Source organism: Terrapene carolina, unplaced genomic scaffold, assembly GCF_002925995.2.
Source record: "Terrapene carolina triunguis isolate 2854851 unplaced genomic scaffold, T_m_triunguis-2.0 Scaffold67, whole genome shotgun sequence".
Lineage (NCBI taxonomy): Eukaryota > Metazoa > Chordata > Testudines > Emydidae > Terrapene > Terrapene triunguis.
Window position 1 is genome coordinate 49,339,685 of NW_020664418.1, and position 9,875 is coordinate 49,349,559.

Here is a 9,875-nt window from a genome sequence, read left to right on the forward strand (position 1 = left end):
TTTTCATCCCTCATGTATTAGCCCCCCTAAGGGCCCTTACCCTAACAATTGTCATGAAGCTGCACCAGGACGTGGTCATCACATCATGACTAGGTTCTACGGGGCAGTTAGATTGGTGTATGGTGAGGCTGCGACTGAGGGATTCTGTAACCACTTCGATGTCCTCACTGATGAAAAGAGAGCAAAGAGGCCCAGACTTCCTGCTGTTGGGGGGCTTGGCTGGGGTCTCTGTAACATGGATGTTCCCCACTTCTAGTGATGTGGGCGCAGAGCCCGGGTGGGAGCAGCAACCTGGGTCTTGGCAATAGGAGGTGGATACCGGTATCTGAGCCCTCCGCTAAGAGACTCGTGGGTCGAGCAGCTGTTCAAGGGTTGCTGGTGGGAAACAGAGAGCACAAAGGCCATGGAGGACACCAGGGCTATGGCAGCTCAAAGGGGACTTCCTTAAAGCCAGGCGCCTAGCGCTCTCTCCCCTGAAGCTTATTTTTCCCCTTCTCGCTCCCTGTGGCATCTCAAGGCTGTGAATACACTACAGACTGGGCTGCTGTAAGGTCTCCTAGGTAGCAGTAAACCACCCCCATCGAGCGGCGGGAGCTATGTCAGCGGGACTGTGTCTCTCGCCCCTGTCCATACCAGCACTTTTGTCTGTGAAACGTAGGTCGGTCAGGGGGGTGTTTTTTCACATCCCTGGCCGCCCGGAGTGCTAGTGTAGCGGCGGGGGAGGCTCCGCACTGGCCCCGGGATCCCGGGAGGAGGCGGCCAGGCCGCCCTGGGGACACGCGGGCTGGGGGCTCCCGGACCGCTCCGCCCTGTAGGGGGCTCCCGGGGCGCAGCGCGGCGGCGCTTCCCGCAAGGCCCGAGCCCGGCCCCGGCCGGCGACAGGCGCGTGTCCCCTCAACCGAGCGCGGCCCCCTTCCCCTCCGGGCCGGGCGGCGCGCTGCGATTGGACGCGGGGTCCCAACCTGGCCCGCCCCCGTCGCGGGCGGGGCGCTGTGATTGGGCGCTGTGTCCCCGCCCCCCGCCGGGTTCTCGCGGGAAGTGAGGGCGGAGTCCCCCCTCCCCCGACGCTGTGGTTTCGCCTCGCCCCGCCCAGGTAGGAGCTTCCGAGGGGGAGGGGGGCTCCGGGGTTACCCCGCCCGCGGGCCTGAGGGGAAGGGGCTGCGGGCCCCGGGGAACCTGGGGCGCCCGTTGCCGGGCTCGGCGGCAGCTCTCCGGAGCGCTCCTGCCTCAGCGCGGCCGCCTGGGAGCCCTGGCGGCGCGCGGGGATTGGACGGCGGTCTGGGGGCGGAGCGCTGGGATTGGGCCGCGCGTGGCCCCGCCCCGCTGGCACGGGGGGGCGCGTGGGCCGCGGGGGGCGGGGCTCGGCGCGGCCCCACGTCGCCGCCTCCCGGAGCCCCGCGCACTGTGGTTCCGCCCGGGCCGGGGACAGGCAGGAGCTGCTGCGCCGAGGGAGGCCCGCGCCCGCCCTCGCCCTGCCCAGGTGGGAGCTGCCGGGGTCCGCGCTGCTGGGGCCTGCGGGGCGGGGCGGCCTGACAGCCGGGACCCGGCGTGGGGCTGTGCCGGCTCCGGGGCCATCTCCCCGCCTCGGTCCCCTCTCCCCGGCGTGCGGGCTGGCGCGCGTCCCCCGGGGCCGGCTGCGGGGGCTCGGCTGCCCCCTCTCGGGGCTGCGGGCCCGGCGGCCTCCTGACAGGGGGGGCGGGGGCGGGGGCGTTCATAGGCGCGGGGGGAGCGGCTGCAGCCCCCCCGGCTCGAAGGGGTTCCCTCACACACAGGGGTTACAGTCTGGGTCTAGGGCGCTCAGCCCCCCCCCCCCACTATACAAACCCTCCCAGCCCCCCTGCTCTGGGTCACGCTTCCGTGGCGGGGGGCTCTGGCTTGACCCCTGCCTTGGGGCCACGTGGGTTCCTGGCAAATCGCTGCTGGGGGGGTCTGGGCCGTCTCCTAGTCTCTTTCCTCCACCCTGTTCCTCTGACTCTGCCGAGCACTTGTCAGGCTGCCCCACTGGTACCCAGCCCGATGGGTCCGGGTCTGGCAGCAGCCAGCGCCTGCCCTGGTGCACAGAGTACAAGCTGAGGATGATGGTACCTGGGAGCGGTGGGCAAGGGTTATAGGCAGGACTGTGTCCAAACTCCCTTGAGGGACAACAGAAGACACAGCCAACTGGGAAGTCCGGCACTCCGAGACGGTTGCAGAAAGGAGACGTATTTGCTTTACGCTGACAGCCAGGGTTGTAGCTGTTTTCAGTCAAACCCTGCCACCACGGCTTCAGCTCCATGCTCGTCGGTGTCTGCATCAGAGTTTTACACTCTTGCTTTCATGTTCACTTTGGCTTCTGTGCAAAGCAAATAAAACTGCTTCGTTCCATTCTCCTTCTCAAGTTGCTTAGTAGAAGGGACTTCACATTTCCGGATGGAGATTTTGAAATTCCAGGTCCAGGCGGAGAAGGGAGAGCAATAGCAGCTCTTTCTGGAGGAAGGGATAAAGGCACTGATTGCAGCTTATTTGTTTCATTCATCAGAGTGGGTAAAGTACTGGGTTTTGCTACCAGAGCATTGTATGAGTAACCCAATCTTGAACAAACTCCGATAAAAATTTGCCCACCCTTAGGATGATCCTGTAAAGAAACGGATCATTTTGATGGGTGAGTAAACTTACTCCTCCCAATTGAGTGGGTGTGTAGAATTTTACAAGACTAACATAACCGGATCTGAAATGTTCCATGGTAACTGGAGACATTATTTGGGAATTTTTATGCTAGCTGTTTTCCACATACTTGGTCAAGAGCAGCCTTTTCTTTGTGTGCTTCATTACTGCAGGTGCCGTCTGGCATAGAAGAGAGCTTGTGAATAGCTCTTTGTATTATGCCAGCACCTGTTCATGTGGAACTGAGATAGTTTTACTACCTCCATAAAGGTGTGATGTGGACTGACTAAAGCAGAAATATTTAAAGCTCGGGCTATGCTTCTGACCCTGATTTAGCCCCTATTACCTGTCTATTGCCAGTGTCTTGTTGCCAGCTACTTGCGCTGTCAAAAGACAGCATGAATTAAACATAGAGATACAAAGTTGAATATTCTAACCCTTTTGTTAAGGGGCATATTTTCCTCTGATCTGTAACAGTGGATCTTGACTCATTATTCTGGCCTCCCAAAAGGCATGGATTTCCCTCTTGACGGTGATGTTGGTTCCATAGAAGTGGGGCAGAATATTAGCTGCTTATGTGGGACAGAAAGAATTTTGATTTGTTAGGCTTATGTTGGGGAAATACAAAAACGTAGGAGTACTTAATCTTGACATTATAGCTGTTACAATATTAGTTGCAACAGTTCTGTGATTCTAACAACTGTTTCAGTGGGAAGTGCCTTTTCCTTAGATATACCTGTATCCTCTAGCTTCGTCCATGGAACCACAGCAATTTGATCTCATGGCTTTGATGTAGAAACTTCATAAAAATGCTAATACTCTTCAAAGATAGTTGTGTGGTTGATTAGCTTTTTTGTCAGATCATCTGAAACCATGAAAATGTCTTTTTTCCCCCGTCCCTCTTGATGCTTCATTTATAAAATAGGCAAACCAATTTAGGTCATTTTTTTAGTTCTGAATATGCTGAACCACGACATGATGCTGATTAAGAGCCCAAGCTATCATGGGTCTAGTAAGCACCACCAACAGGAGAAACTGCTTCCATTTCACACTGTTCATAGAATATGTAACATTCAAATATAACTATGGAGATCAAAATATTCTTTGTGGAAATATGTATGCCCCTTTATATCCATCTATGTCAAGAAACAATTTTGTGAATAGTTTTCTTAGTGGGTGAATTCAAAAGGCCAAGCAAGATGTAGATGTAAAATTGTATTAGTCCATTTATCAAAGTTACATTTAAAAAAACCCACTTATTTTATTTTGGACTAAAATAAAGCTTGATCATTCTTAAGGGATAAAGCAAAAATAACTTCTTCCAGATATGATCTTCCATACATTGAAAATTAACTGATTTGTGGAGTAGCAGAGTAAAATATATAGGATATCTAGATAAACAGGTAAAATCAGTCTGAATCAGTAAGGAGTCTGTTACTCAATTGATGCAGTCTGGCTTAAATTTGCAACTATATAAGGAAAACCTACAAATATTCAGGAGGTTGAAGTTTTATTTTTAAGTATATACAACAGGAGAAACTTAGATTTCACTATCATTTGTGAAACTGCATGCATTGCTCAGGAATGTTCTTTAAAGAAATGAATATTTCTTACACTTTCCCCCTCCCCCCAAGTATGTAATAAGTGGTGCCAGACTGTTCTTTGAAATATGGTGGCGGGGATGGATTTCTACATCTTTTGGATATGGTAGAACATCCAAGAGATGTATGTTTGTGTTTATATGTATCTGGTATGTCATGTCATGACAAATGTTACTAGGGCATCTATTTAAAAAGATATGGAGATGTTTAACAATTAAGGGGTTATGGTAAGCATATTAAAACTTTGTCCAAAGACAGCACTTTAATGCTTAGTAGCTGGGCATATAGCTTGTCTAAAGCCATATTCTAAATGGCTGACTGAACTTTTGGTACATATTTGTGCAGGTGGGACATTCATCGCTGGAAGAAGACTGTAGAGTAAAAGCAGCTGGGCATGTGGTGAGCAGAGATGGGGATAGAGAAGAATGCAGTAGTTCTGCTTCTTTCTCCCCATTCAGTGCACTTCCCCTTCCTTCTCGCCCTTGAAAAGGTTGCTGCTGCTAACAGTAGTTTGTGGATCTCTAGGCACTTTCTATCATAAAAACTATATAGGTTCAATGTTACGAACGTAGGTTTTTAGTATAGATAGTTAGTTCAAAGTGACTACTGGGCCACAAACTGCTGAAAGGGCAGCTGGGCTTCTGAGGGATGAGGAAAAGGATCCAGATAGTTAGGAAAAAATTGGGTTCTAGTGTCAGCTCCTTGGGCAAATCATCTCAACTTTCTATCTTAAAAAATGAGGATACTACTACTTGCCCACCTTTGAGTTGTTTCAGCTCTATGGTTGAGAAGTGCTGTATAAGAATAAGTATGTGTTAGTTCGTGGGACCTGTAAATTATGTCAAGGTTAAAATTAATGTTGCGTATATACTATGGTAAAGAAAAGCTCGGTGTCGTCTTTCCACTATTTTCTTTAATCCCAGAACTGCTTTTCATTTTGAAAGGATAGATTAAGAAGTTCTTTGAGTGCTTGTTCATGTCGGTTCCAATCAGGTGTGTGCGTGCGTGCACGGCAGCCGGAAGATTTTTCCCCTAGCAGCATCCGTTGGGTCGACCTGAGGACCCTCCTGGAGTCGCACCTTTATGGCACAAAATATAGAGCCCTGCTGACCCCACCACCCCTTCAGTTCCTTCTTGCCATCTGTGACAGTTAGCTGGAACCTCCCACAGCTCTTGCCTTGGCAAGCGCCGTTAGCAGTGTCAGTTGTACATAGTTGCTTACCTCTTAGTGTAGTTAGTATTAGCAATTCTCGGCCCTCCCGCCCTTCCACCCCCCTTCCCCATCACTCTTCAGGGACCCTTCTCATGAGCGACTTCTCATACAGGAGGTGCACTCACTCCTATTGCTGGGGGCAGTGGAAGAGGTTCCTCAGGAGCTGAAGGGCAAGAGCGCGACGCAACAGGAAGTGCCAGCAGTTTTGGTCCTTCCTGAATCACAGCCCGGGCTCCATTGTGGACACGTGCCTCCTCCCCTGGGGAGGCCATCTCCTATGTGCGTTTCCGTCTGTCCCTCTCATTCACAAGTGCTCCTCCAGATACGGAGGGATCAAGCTTCGGTGATATTGGTAGCTCCAGCCTGGCCCAGCCAATTCTGGTACATATCAATCTTGGAAATGTCCGTGGAAGCCCCAGTCACCTTACCACTCCTCCCAGACTTAATAACTCAGGATCATGGCCATCTCCAGCAACCGAACCTCGAGTTGCTGCACCTCACGGCGTGGAAGCTCCATGGCTAAACCTGATGGAGCTCTCCTGCTCCGACCCGGTTAGACAAGTCCTCCTTGGCAATAGGAAATCCTCCACCAGGGCTACCTACCTTGCCAAGTGGAAGAGGTTTTCAGTTTGGTTGGCACAGCATTGCTCGTCCCTGACGCTCGCCCCATACCACTTATACTGGACTATCTTCTCCATCTCAAGCAGCAGGGACTGTCCATGTCATCAGTAAGGGTTCACTTGGCAGCCATTTCCTCCTTCCATCTGGGCACCGAGGGACGGTCGGTCTTTGCCAATCCTATGGTCCCGAAAGGTCTCGACAGGCTATATCTGCACATCCGGCAGCTGACCCTGACCTGGGACCTCAGTCTAGTCCTTTCCAAATTGATGGATCCGCCCTTCGAACCACTGGCGACTTGTTCCCTGCTCTTCCTGTCCTACAAGGTGGTGTTTCTGGTAGCGATAACCTCAGCCAGGAGGGTGTCTGAGCTCAAGGCCTTAACGTCAGAGCCCCCTTACACTGTGTTCTATAAGGAAAAGGTTCAGCTCAGGTCTCATCCAGCTTTCCTCCTGAACATTGTCTCCCAGTTTCACATCAACCAGGACATCTTCCTCCTGGTGTTCTATCCTAAGCTGCACTCGAGCAGCAGGGAGCAGAGGCTTCACTCATTGGATGTCTGCAGAGTGCTAGTCTTTTACATTGAAAGAACCAAGCCCTTTAGAAAGTCTATTCAACTGTTTGTGGCTGTGGCAGACAGGATGAAGGGTCTTCCAGTCTCCTCCCAATGAATTTCGTTGTGGATCACGTCCTGCATCCAGAAGTGCTACACCTTGGCAGGGGGTACCTGCCCCTCCACTCACAGTGCACTCCACCAAGGCGCAGGCTTCTTCAGCAGCGTTCCTGGCGCAAGTTCTAACCCAGGAACATGCAGAGCGGCGACCTGGTCCTCCATACATACTTTCACCGCACATTATGCAATTACCCAGCGGGCCAGAGATGATGCGGCCTTTGGCAGAGCAGTGCTCCAGTCAGTGGACATCTGAACTCTCGCCCCGCCTCCAAAACTTAGGCTTGGGAGTCACCTGATTGGAATCGACATGAACAAGCACTAGAAGAATAAAAAACGGTTACTCAGCTTTTTGTAGCTGTTGTTTTTCGAGATGTGTTGTTCATGTCCATTCCAATACCCACCCACCTACCCCTCTGTTGGAGTAGCCGGCAAGAAGGAACTGAGAGGGTGGCGGGTCGACAGGGCTCTATATTCAGCGCCATGAAGGCGCAGCTCCAGGGGGCGATCAGGCCAACCCAACAAATGCTGCTGGGGAAAAATCTTCTGGCTGCCATGCACGCGCACACACCTGATTGGGATGGACGTGAACATCACATCTCGAAGAACAACAGTTACAAGAAGGTGAGAAACTGTTTTTTTAGTCAAACTATTTTCAAAGGTCATTTTAAAAAATAAATGTAAAATAAATTAATTTGTATTCTGCTAGCAATAAGCCAGGCCTGACTTTCTGTTGGTGTATGTCTTGTGCAACTGAAGACCAAAGCAATGTACCCAAGATGTGCATCAGCAACCTATTAATGCACACCCCTTTTTGTTGTGCTGCTATATTTTAAGAATGTAAACTTGTCATCTAACAGATGCTGGAGCTGTAACACTGTCCTTGTCTTTAATCTATACCCAGTTTTGAGGGTTGAGACAATAGCGAGGGCTGTGGAGTATTTTAGTCACATTTAGAATTCTCATGTCTTCTCACATTGCTCATTTCTGGATACTCCCTATTTGTCAGTGGTGAAAATAGGCTCCTTGGGTGTCTGGAAACAAGGATTGAGAATGGAAGCCTCTATCCTTGAGTTAGGTGTGTCTTCCTTTTGATACTGTTGCTCAACAGTACAGTATTTAGATCATCCTTTAGTTTGTTTGATAATCTCCCTCAATATTTTTTGCCTGATATTATCAGCTTTGTATCTGATTTTCACATGCAGAGAGGCAGCTAAGGTTGCTTTTCTACTCTGATTGTTAGCAATTCATCTAACTAGATGTTGATTCCATGATCCGTTTCTTGAAAGTATTTGTTCATCAGTTATCACTGATTCTTCTCTCCCCCCCCCCCCCATGTCAGTAATGTAATTTCAATATTGTAGATACTTATTTACTCTGTACTTTATCATATAAGAACTCATTGGGAATTGAGAGTGTTCAGCACCTTGTTGAATCAGCCCCTAAGGCCATATGTAAAAAAAGACTTCATAGCCTACATATGTGAAAGTACATTAAGCTATTGAACAGGTCTACTTCTATCTGATGTTTATGTAAAGTATTGTCAGTACCCTATTAGCATGCAGTAGATCTCATAAACTGAAGCTTTGGTATGTTATGGATACATTAATAATCAGTAGCTAAGCATTTTTATGCTAGACATGTTAGTGCTAGAATATCTAGCCTCTTTAAGTTTGAATTTCATTCAATTGGTCAAAGTCTGCATTGGCACTTTATTGTGCATTCAGATAGTGACCATTGAACAGTGTGGAGAGGATATAGCAAAAAAAAGTAATGAATACATGATCAAAACATAGTTTTCTGTGGGAGGGCAAATTAAAACAATTCAAGCCATTGGTTCAGCACCCTAGCAATTGGAAGGTCTTGTGCAGGCAAATTTAAGGTTAGATAATCAGAACTACAATGCCTGTGTAATATGAACGGACCCCAGTCATCAGCATGTGGGACTGAACCTGGGACCTAGTGGAACTAGATGTATGCGTCTCTACTGCATGAGCTAGAAGCTGTTTGGCTCTTAGCCACGGCTGTAGTAGACTCATCAAGTTCTAGATGGTCTGGGTGCCACTAGAGAGGGACGGCACCACACCAAGCAGGCATGGGGGTTACACCTGCATTTTTTTTCTGCATAGCATGTACCCCTTCAAAAATGCAATATGAAAATAACCCTTTGCATGAGGATTTTGCATGAAATTTATTTACGGAAAAATGCATTCGTGTATACAGTTACCAGTAAGACTCTAGTAAGGGGAAGGTCTGTTAATAACAGTTGCACCATTGTGTATATATTGTTTTTTTCCTTGGTAGCATCATGCATGAATATAAATAATATTGCAAAATCTTAATGTTGGCTCAAGCAAACACTCCATGCCCTGAAAATAGCTTGAAGAATTATGTATACGTGAACCCAATCCTGCAGCCCTCCTAAACAACACTTGCTTTGATGGAAGTTTTGCAAACCAAGGCCAGCGGAATCAGATTTGGGAGTAGCCTTTTTAAAGATAGTATGAACTTGAACAATACAGCCTGTAGATGTAGGGATTGCCAGTTTTATTAATAAATCTTCAGTCAGCACTAGCTAAACAGGAAAGACTGTAAGAATGCTATGCACTTCTGAATTTGGCTAGTTGTAACAAGTGAAATTACACTATCAAAGCACGTTCTGTAAAAGTATCTTGCCCTGCAAATATATTCTTTGGCACTATTAACAAACTTTTTCTGGGTCAAATATTTCAGCTGATGTCTGTTTAGCGTCCTTGTTTTCACTTCAGTGAATTTGTAAAGTTATCAGATGCCACAGTGATGGTAATATATAAATGTCTGTATTAAGTTGAAGTGTAATTCTACAACAAATCCTCCTTATGTAGGTAACTGAATCCTGTTCAGTTGTGGGGATGGGGGAGGGAGCAACTTGACAAGTTAAACTGTTTTACAGATTTAAAATATGCATACAGTATTGTCAAAACTTGCACACTGTAATATATCAGAGGGGTAGCCGTGTTGGTCTGGATCTGTAAAAAGCAACAGAGAGTCCTGTGGCACCTTTAAGACTAACAGATGTGTTGGAGCATAAGCTTTTGTGGATGAATACCCACTTCATCAGACGCGTCTGAAGAAGTGGGTATTCATCCAC

The 9,875-nt window shown here is 48.5% G+C and overlaps 1 protein-coding gene across 1 annotated transcript in view; it reads left to right on the forward strand.

The window, feature by feature from the left end:
• The first annotated feature begins 4,624 nt into the window (after positions 1-4,624).
• Positions 4,625-9,875, forward strand: part of GLCE (glucuronic acid epimerase) — a 97,251-nt gene continuing 92,000 nt past the window's right edge. The window contains exon 1 of the mRNA XM_026648398.1: positions 4,625-4,643. The gene's annotated coding sequence lies outside the window, so the exon portion shown is untranslated. The remainder of the gene's footprint in view (positions 4,644-9,875) is intronic.